We start from the raw sequence: 10,526 nt of genomic DNA on the forward strand, positions 1-10,526 counted from the left end.
TTTCTGCAATGCCTGCCGAGACATCACTTTAGGGAGCAGCTGGCGTGACTGGCTCCTCTGTGTGTTGTGACACAGTCTCCTCTGGGATTCCACTTTTAGATTAGGCTAATAGAGGGATGAAAAATGAAGACCTATTAAAAGACAACATCCTACATCTTTAAAGGCAGTCATTCTTGCAAACTGATATTACAATATTGCACATTTAATGGAATCAAACACAGTTAAACTGTGCTTGATCATCTTCAAGGACTCGATAAAGAACAGGGAGGAGGATTCATAAGCCAAGAAGGAAATAAACACCATGACTAGGAATTTTGCTTTGAGAGTTTATGTTTCCTCTATAGAAGTGATAACCAAAAACCAACATAAGTTTTGAAACAGAATTCAGCTGGCACATACACCACAATGAAATTAGTAACGACTGGTAGAAAGCCTCACTTACCCTGTTGCTCTGTTTTCTTTCATAATAGCTGCTGCTCAGATCTGTTTCTGCTATGAGATACTTGCAGTAGTTCATTTTCATTTGGCCCTTTCCTAAAGAATTTCTGAAATTTATTTGCTAGAATTCTTATATTATTCATGTCTTGGACAATGTGGCACAGCAATTTCATTTTATTACATGTCAATTTAGTTAGTAATATTTAGTTATTTTAGTTGTAACAATCACACATGCTTTTTATAGAAAATTTTAATACCACATTTGAATATCATATCCAAAATCAAGGCCTCCCTCTGTGCTGGCGTCATGTCCCACTCCCCAAAGATAAACACTGTTAGCACTGATAAGCTTTGTTGCTTGTATGCTATGTCAGAAGTACTCTATTCATTCACAAGCATGTATGTATAATATACATACACATTCACACACATGTAGAAATGTATTTGTATGTATGTGTATATATACTATACATACAGATCTTGCATAGACTTAGAAAAGAGAAAATATTTAAAAGCATACCAATCGTCTGTATATGTACAGTTAATACCAATAGGCAAAGGTAGATAAGGTAATAGATAATTTCCATTTGTCTTTTGTTTCCATTCTTACTAAGCTTAGAGTTGTCACTGCATCACTACACCTGCACAAGGTGTCCATTATTGCCTGTGTCATAAATCCATGACCAAGCTTTCTCATAATTGTTTCTGTTGCATTCCACAAAGCATGAAACCTATCTTAGTCCTAAGACTTATCCGTGTTGTTTTGGATTTCTAGTAAAGGAGAAATATTTCCTCTGTGGTGCCAACATCACTTAGCAAGGCTGTGTGTATGGGGTTCACACTCAGTAGGTCCCCTAATGATATTTAATTAGGGCCAGCTATGGCCAAGAAGGTGTAGTGACTTCAATGTAGTATGGGATCTGAGCAGATTGCCTTCCTTCTGGTAGGAGTAGCCCAGGAAATCACTGAGAACAGCATGATATTTCATTCAGTTATGCTATTTAAAAATAAGAATAGAATGTTAAAATGACTCATCATAACTATCAAATATAGCTGTTAATTTCTCGATTTAAATGAATTATGTTCGTTTTAGGAAAAAAAACAACATCTACTTTCTACATCTAGCATCTATCAAATTAGCTTCCTGATTACTCTGACATGTACTTAGCATAAGATTGCTCCGTCCACATCTTAATTGAACTACCTATGAGTCTCTCAATCTTCTCACCCTGAATTCTATACTCAGTTGACTAGAAGTCCTACAGTTCTTTCTCTGCTCGCCTCTCAGACTGACTCAGGCACCACCATTTTCCTGTGTCTCAGTCATCCCTACTTCCTTGTCCCTCTAATTTTCTAGCCACAGGAACAGTCTTGCTCCTGGACTTTCTGACTACCACCAATAATGTTGTCATACAGCTGCCAAAATCTTTCCCAGATCTTATGATCAAAATGGATACAAATGAAAATGAAATTATCCTCTGGGGCTAGTATCGATTTTGCCCAAATAACACAAAGATGCCCACTGACCTCGATCAGCTTACAGAATTATGACAAACAGGATTGTGAAAAATAATCTATCAGGTTTAGCAAACATCTGTCTTAGTCATGTGAGAGTACACCATCATGGCTGCTGCTTCCATGGCTTATGACGTGAGCTATGTGTGTCCTTCATGTTACTGTAGTATGTGTGCTTTCCACTCCTGAGGGCCATGTGTGGATTTGAGGCTGTCTCCCCACAGTTCAATGAGAAACCTAAAAATAAGAACTAAGCAAGGAGTACAGTGTGCCTGGACAAACTGCTCTCCCTGGGCACCAAGATTCATGGAACTGGTCCCAGAAACAAAGCAGGAAAAAGTAATTCTTAGGCTGCTGAAGCATAGATTTTAAAAGTAGAAATGTGAGTATCAGACAGTGCCTCATGATGGATGGAGTTTGTTTACACATGTGCTCAGTCATTATGCATGCAGTCATATGTTCACAAATCCATGCTCCTACATGTATTGAATCACTTTTTGAAAAATATTCATCACTTTGAGGCAGGCACCTAACTAAAGATATGACAACAAGTGCAGTAGACAGAACTCTTGATTGCGTGAAGCCATTATCTAGGAGAAAAAACGAGTTCCAATGTGCTAAGCTCTGTGCAGCAGAACCCTGGGAGAACTTCACATGCTGGGTTTCACCATGACTTTCTTGTACAAATCACTCTTAGCTAGCAATGTTTTAGTTTTTTTGGATTGGAAAATATAGTTAATTTAGAAAGTAAATTAGAGAGAGAGGCAAGAGAGAGAGAAGAGATTCACCTCTCCAATGTAGAAGGAGGGGCTATATGTTCCTCCAAGAGGAAACATGGCGGCGGCCATAGCTCAAAGAGCACATGGCTACACCAGGGTTTAGTAAAGCAATGGCAAACGACTGTTGGAGGTTGAATGCTTTTAAACATTCCCCTTTGATGGGGGCAGGTCTTTAAAATATTTTAGTTTTATGAAAACAAATATTAGCAAAAACATAATATTTTTCATTTCCATTTTCTTGGAGGCTTAGGAGTGTTCTGAAGAATGTATTTGAGACTAGGACTTTAAGACAAGACTTGAAAACACTCGTGAGTTCATGAAGGTGGAACCTCATCTATCCTAGCTCTCAAGGACAGAAGTGGGAGCAATACACAGAATTTGCAAAGGATTTTGACTAAATATAAAGAAGGTGAAGTATAAATAGTGTCTAATAGTGGAGTGGCACCTTTACAGAGATATAAACTTTCAGCCCCTGGCAGCCTTTAAATAGAGCATAGCTGACCCCCTTGAAGGGTGATTAGAGACATGTGATTTGAGGGGGCCATAGTGACAATCTACGATGCTTCAGAAGTTCATTTTAAAATGACTTTGTTGAATGGCAGGATTTCATTTTGAAAACTCATGAAAATCTTGATTTTTCATCTTTCAAACAATACTTTATAAGAGAGAAGCTTTAAAATCTTAGGGGGAATGGCCTATAGTTATCATCTAAAAAATTTTAAACCAACTAAGCATGAATTTAAGAGCTAGTGAAAAGAAAACATACTAAGAAGTGTAACTCAAATCAAAATACTTCTGGAAGCAGTATAGATTTTGATGAATATTCTTAGACATTGTCAAGTGAAGTCCTATTAGAAAGCTGTCTTGCCGTCCATCCAATGTTAAAAAAAAAGTGCTGTGATTTAATATTCTTAGAGTTAAGTATAATCTAATATAACCACAGAAGAAAGTTCTGCCTAAAAAATATTTGGGGCCAAGTATATGAACATGAAAGGCAATCATGGAAAATTTCTTGGCTTCTGCTACCCGTATAGTAATTACAAGGGAGGACTTACTCATGGAAAGAAGAAAATGGTGGTATAGATTTTCTCCCAGCTTTCAAAGTTTCAGTATTTTGAGCCAAATGGCATCTGAAATGGAAGACTTGGTAGTGGGAAAAACTTTCTCAGCTCCTTAATAAAACATGCACATAGTTTTTACTATATGATCGCTTAAACAACTCAAATCTATAGCGCTTATGAAATTTTAATGATTTTTTAAAAATGTTAGTGCTTTAGCACTCTGATGTATTTTTGACACTTTTGAGCTTCAATATAGTCCCATACAGTGGATAATGCAGATAATAGGTATGAAATGAATAAACGGAATCTCAGAGTAGTGAATTCAACTTGTGCAGATTCAAATAGTGAGTGGTAGAAATGCAGTCGGAACTGGGGTCTTCAGAAATTACAGACTAACATGCTTTCTAAGTAAGTAATTTTTCATTATTGCCTTCAAGGATGTTTCACATAAATTGTTCAGACTTTCATAATATAGAAGGTGCCTCCATTAAAAAAATATTTATTTAAGGTCTCACAACTAGAGTTAGAAATGAGGGAGAATGTGAAATCAAAACAGTTTTTGCTGTCAGAGAAAGGCTTATCAGCTTGGACATGCTTCAAGGAAATAAAAAGATCAAATGTTTTGATACCAGCGTGGGTTTCATGAGTAAATATTGGCAGTGAGGGTTAATGATTTCTTTTTCCTGTTGTGATTCTCAACATTAAAAAAATGTTCATACAACTTTCCTTCCTTGGAAGTCACTATTAGAATGATATTATTTCAGAATACCGGACCAAAATGTGTTGAAAATGGCCCTGATATCCAAGATTCTATTGCTGTATATTTATGGGTGGGTGCAAGATAAGTTTATTCTACACATTCATGAAAGTGTAATGAACCTGTGGGAAATTATGCTGTACTTGCCATGGAGACAACAGACAAGCTTGGAATATCCTTCAGTTTGGAATATCATATCTTCCAAGGGACATCTATGGGCAGATTAGTGAACATGTAAAAGGTAGATGCTTGATCCAGAAACAAGACAAGATTGAATAAGATTAGCAATAAGAATGTTTAGAGGAGATAGATAGTAGGACTGTTAGATTCAAATTCTGCTGGGCAGACAACTTGTAGAATAAAACAAGAACAGAAACACACATAAAAAGAAGGTAGTTTTATTACTTATACAAATAACTATTTTTTCCTAAAAACAGCACCAGAAAAACAGATTGGGCTTTCTGAAAAACAGAGCGAAGTTAACCATTGTTCATGTTTTTTCTACTATTAAAGTGAACATTGAATAACCAAAAAAACTCAGGGATCATGTAAAAGCAAATTCTTAATTATGAGAGAACTTGGACTAAAAACACTCTGTGATATTTTCTAGGTTTCAATTTCTATGATTTTAAACTAGAGAAAAACTCAATTGGAGCCTGTTTTTCCCCAGCTTCCTGCCAAATATATGGCAATGAAGGCATTTTTGTAAAAACATCAGTCACTGAAAATATGTTCCAAATCATTTAGAAGCAGGGGTTTTATGACCCTAAAAATCTGTCTAACTTACACACACATGCACATTTTGTCAATTGCCAGCCAATTCCCAAATCTCATGAAAAATATATGTTTCTACTAAGCCAAAAGGTCACAAATTTGGGAATTAAAATGGAAACAAGGGATTTAGTGTTCCTTTTCTAACTAACTGCCCATTTGTTCCATTTGCTGTTTGTGGTATATAGTCAGGACTGGGACTTGGAAAAGAAACTGCTTTCTTATTTTCTGTTAATAAAGAGACATGGAGACACTTTCTATAACTGTCATAAAATAAGACATACCATCATATCATTAGGCTAATCATGAGACTAATGTTTCTATACTATTTCTGTTTAGGTGGATTACAGTTTTAATGCCCATCTTTCCTTACATCTTGAGTTCCTAGATTTCAAGTTGGCTGGGTGGTGGAGAAAGTCACTTGTGAGATAATTTTAAGACATGAGCCCATCTCCCAGTCTTGCTCAATGAACTGCTTCCACTCTAACTTCTACCCTGCCCCTTTTCTTGTGCTTGGTTTGGGAAGGAAGAGGAAGAACAGAGTTATGAGGAAAGGAAAAAAGATTCTTAACAGTAATGCAATATGAAGACTCATCTTAACACAAATTTTCATAACAACTTGCAAATAAATGACTTATACTCTCAGTAAACATTGACCCCTATGAAAATCAAACTCAGAAAATACAGAAAGAGATCAAACTTGTTCAGGGTGGCTTCAAGAAGTATTAATTGTAAAATTTTCAATGAATGCAGCATGAAAGAATTAGATCATATGTGGAACTATGGGGAAAATTGGGTCAGCTAATAAAAGAACTTTCTAATAGAGCTATCCAAGGAACTGAGTTGATTTTTGAAGGAGTTTTTCCAGCTTCTTATAGGAGGCTAGACTTGTCAATATACTTGTGCTGATCCAGATAATATTTGAGAAAAATAGGGAATACTTAGCAATTTTTTTCACAAATCTAAATGTAGTCACTTAAAAATTCAGAGACTGGAATCTTGTTATTTTGAAATTTAAATGTAAACTCTTTTCTTATATTTATAGATAAAAGATATGTTTACAAATTGTCTTTACTTATAAAAGCAAACCAAACCAAACTGAACCAAACCAAACAAAAACCACAGATGACAGCCCTAAGTCAGTTTACCCTATTATTTATTTTAAATGTGTGGGTAATCTGGACTCGGTGGCTCGGCCTGTAATCCCGCACTTTGGGAGGCTGAGGTGAGTGGATTGCCTGAGCTCGCGGGTTCTAGACTTGCCTGGGCAACTTGGCGAGACCTCATCTCTACGATAAAAAAAAAAAAAAAAAAAAAAAAAAAAAAATTAGCCGGGCGTGGTAGCACACACCTGTAGTTCCAGCTACTTGGAAGGCTGAGGCAGAAGGATCGCGAGAGCCCAGCAGGTCGAGGCTGCGGTGGCTGGAAGCGTACCACTTCACTCCAGTCTGGGTGACCGAGTGAGACTCCAACTCAAAATAAATAAAATAAAAATAAAAAACGTATGGGTAGTTCTCACAAATATATTGTTGAGATTTACCACTTTTAATATACCTTCTAACACTGATATTTACAACACCTCGTATAATGAAACCAAATGGTTCTTGACCTTTTGGCTTTATTGACAGAATTTTTATCTGTCACTCTCCCACCCCTCCATTGGTTAGAGTGAGGCTCTAGCCACATACATGCATCATTTCTGATGCAATTAGACCTTTGATACTTGCTGACACACTGTGAGTTGGGAAAGGTGGGGTTCTTGCCACCCAGGAAAATGAGATTTAGACACTCCAGGCAAAATATTCCAATGCAATAGAATATTTTGCAAGACACATCTTTGAAAAGTTAGAGTCCAAATTAGTCTCAGCAAAGGTTAGTTTGTTTTTTAAAATTATTAGTGGTTAAGTGGGCAGCCATGAATATGAATATTATACAGATCACAGCTGATGAAGGTGAGGAAAACCATTTCTGTAAAAAAAGTAATGGGTAAGGGACAATGCCAGTCCCACAAGAATGAATATTTTTGCTTGGATTTTATTTCTGAGTGGGAGACGATTCCTAGCATCCAGGAAACCCTTGGCAGTGGGTAGTCCACTCGCAAAGGCTACATCTGTAGGAAGAGTTGCAGTCACATTATAAAGGGCTCTTTCATGGTTTCTGATCCTGCCCTATCACATCCCAGAGCCATGCTTTTGCAAAGCTGCCAGCTGGCAAGTGGAATCCAAAAAACTTAGCAGCGGCTGCAGCAGAAAGATGAAGTTTTATTTCCAGGTAAAGTGGGAATCAGATAATATGAAGTGGAGGGAGGGAGGGTGGGAAGGGTGGGATGGGAAAGGGAAGAATGACTTTTTTTTGTAATAAAGTCATAAAGTATTTTTCCCTAATTTTCTTGCATTTCCTATTTATATATAAATTATCTTGATCACTGTGTTGCTCTACAGAGATTTTCAATGGAATTAATTTCAGAGACCAAACTAATCTCTGAAAAAGAAATTGACTAGTTACAGTTACTTTTTGGACACTTTTTCTGTATTGTGAATTGTGTGGAAATGTACAGAATAAAAATGAAGAAATATAATTAATTTGTTTATTTTCTTCTTTGTAGCTGCTAGATGTAGTTGATGCAAATACTTTTTTTTTTTTTTTTTTTTGGAGTCTCACTCTGTCGCCCAGACTGGAGTGCAGTGGCGCTTCCGGCCACCGCAGCCTCGACCTGCTGGGCTCCGGCGATCCTTCCGCCTCAGCCTTCCAAGTAGTCGGAATTACAGGCATGCACTACCACGCCCAGCTGATTTTTTGATTTATTGTAGAGATGATGTCTCGCTGTCCAGGCGGGTCTCGAACCCGCGGGCTCAGGCAATCCACTCACCTCAGCCTCCCAAAGGCGCGGGATTACAGGCTGAGCCACCGAGCCCGGCTGCAAATACTTTCTTATGATTAGATTTTAAAATCTGGAGGCAAGCAAAGAGTAAGCTGTTAAAGCACGCAGAGAAAGAAAGTTGTTTTTTTTTTTTTTTCTGAGTTGGAGTCTCACTCTGTCGCCCAGACTGGAGTGCAGTGGCCGCTCCCAGCCACCGCAGCCTCGACTTGCTGGGCTCCGGCGATCCTTGCGCCTCAGCCTTCCACGTAGCCAGAATTACAGGCATGCGCTACCACGCCCGGCTGATTTTTTGATTTATTGTAGAGATGAGGTCTCGCTGCCCAGGCGGGTTTTTTTTTTTTTTTTTTTCTTCTTTTTTTTCTGAGTCGGAGTCTCACTCCGTTGACTCCGTTGCCCAGGCTGGAGCGAAGTGGCACACTCACGGCCACACCAGCATCGACCCGCTGGGCTCCGTTGATCCTTCCACCTCAACCTTTCAAGTAACCGAAACTACTGTCATGCACTACCACGCCTGGCTAATTTTTTATTTTACTGTAGAGACGGGGCTGGTCTCGAACCCACGTGCTCAGGCAATCTACTCACCTCGGCCTCCCAAAGTGCTGGGCCACCGAGCCTAATTTTTTTTTTTTTAAATTTCTGCTTCCAAATTGGACTATGTACCCTCCCACCTGAATAAAAAAAATTATAAGTGAAACAATGATTGTTAAGATACTGGCCCTCAGGCAGAAAATGACAGTGATCACTGAGAGATGGAGATCATATGAGATAAACCCTGTGATTATTTCCATTTTTACAAAGTTCAGAGTTTCTGGACAGTGAATCTAGAAGAGCTAATTTAGGCAGAGCGAGGCACATTTTCTGAGTTGAGGAGACAGAGCTGAGAGTTTGGGAAACTGAGGCAGCTAATGTTTATAGAGAAGATTAACAGAGATGAGAGAACTGTATATAGAAATAACTCCACAGATCTCTGCAGAGACTTCTTCGTAAGTATACAGTAGAGTGCTGATCAGAGTATGCATTGTGAAGAAACTACTTGAAACTGAAGAAAGAACCACCCAAAATAATCAGAGGTAACAGTGAACAGTGCTCACACAAGACTAGGAATAAAGGCCTATTGCCACCAGGCACACTGAAAAAGCTCACAATTCATGAGGCAGTGAATTGGGTCTCAATTCACTTATGAGAAATAGTTACCCATAGACTATATATTGCTCTAATACTGCCTAACTAATGATAAAAACAAGATATAAAAAGATAAGATTTATTACAAATAATTACAGCAACACCCAAGAATACAGAGTTTTACAAACTTACCTAGTATGCAATAAAGTAAAATTTACAACATCTGACATCCAATGCACAGAAATACAAAGGAGCAAAAAAAATATGACATATAAAGGGGAGAAAAATCAGTCAGTTGAAAATAGTCCAGAACTGATATAGATGTTAGAATTAAGAAAACATGATATTAAGGTAGTTATTATAATTGTATCCCAGGTGTTGATTGAGTTAAAGATATGAAAAACATTTTGGGTTTTTTTTTAACTTTTAAAATATTTTTATTTTCTGTATTAACAGTGCAAAGTCTTTTTGTGAACAATATGATTGAATGTACTTTATTTTTTAACCTCCTGATATTCCATTGATGGCATAGTATTCAAGGTCATAGCTCTATGTTCAGTAAATTTGATTTTTGGTTTTGTAGCCATCAAGCTGCAAAGGCAAGTTGATCTTTATGGAAGAAGCATATCATTGGCTGCACTTACTTAATGCAGACATTCATTTTGTAATCCCAGTTACTAAATACTGAAAGGACTTTATTGAAATTTGGCAAGTAAATTTCGATCTTCTCTGATGGGGGAATAATCATCTGTTCTTGCAAACTTGTCAGAAAGTTTAGAATGTTTATGATATTGTCAAAGACATTGAAATTTCATGGAAACTCTTCCTTTGGGAGATGTTGTAATAAGTTAGAAAATTGAAGCTTGATTTTTAACATGACCAGATACCAGGGTTTTTACAGATGGCATGTATCTTTTTCAGCAACAAAGTCATTCAGGAATTTAAAAAACAAAACAAAAAACTCTTCATAATACTTTACATAGCACAAGCTATTTTCAACAGCAACTACTTTCTTGTTCTTTGCAAAAACTGACTTAATTAAAAAAAATTTTTATTTTAAAGATGTGGGATACAACTCAGGGTTAGTTATACAAATTTTCATTATGTAGACACCCTTGTTGATGAAGCGTGCCCCCCATAACAAAAATATGGAACCAACTGTGCTGCCCATCTGAAGAGAACTGGATAAAAAAAAATGTGGT

The sequence above is a fragment of the Carlito syrichta genome, unplaced genomic scaffold (assembly GCF_000164805.1).
Source record: "Carlito syrichta isolate Samal-C Ts95f unplaced genomic scaffold, Tarsius_syrichta-2.0.1 Scaffold301636, whole genome shotgun sequence".
In the NCBI taxonomy this organism is placed as follows: domain Eukaryota; kingdom Metazoa; phylum Chordata; class Mammalia; order Primates; family Tarsiidae; genus Carlito; species Carlito syrichta.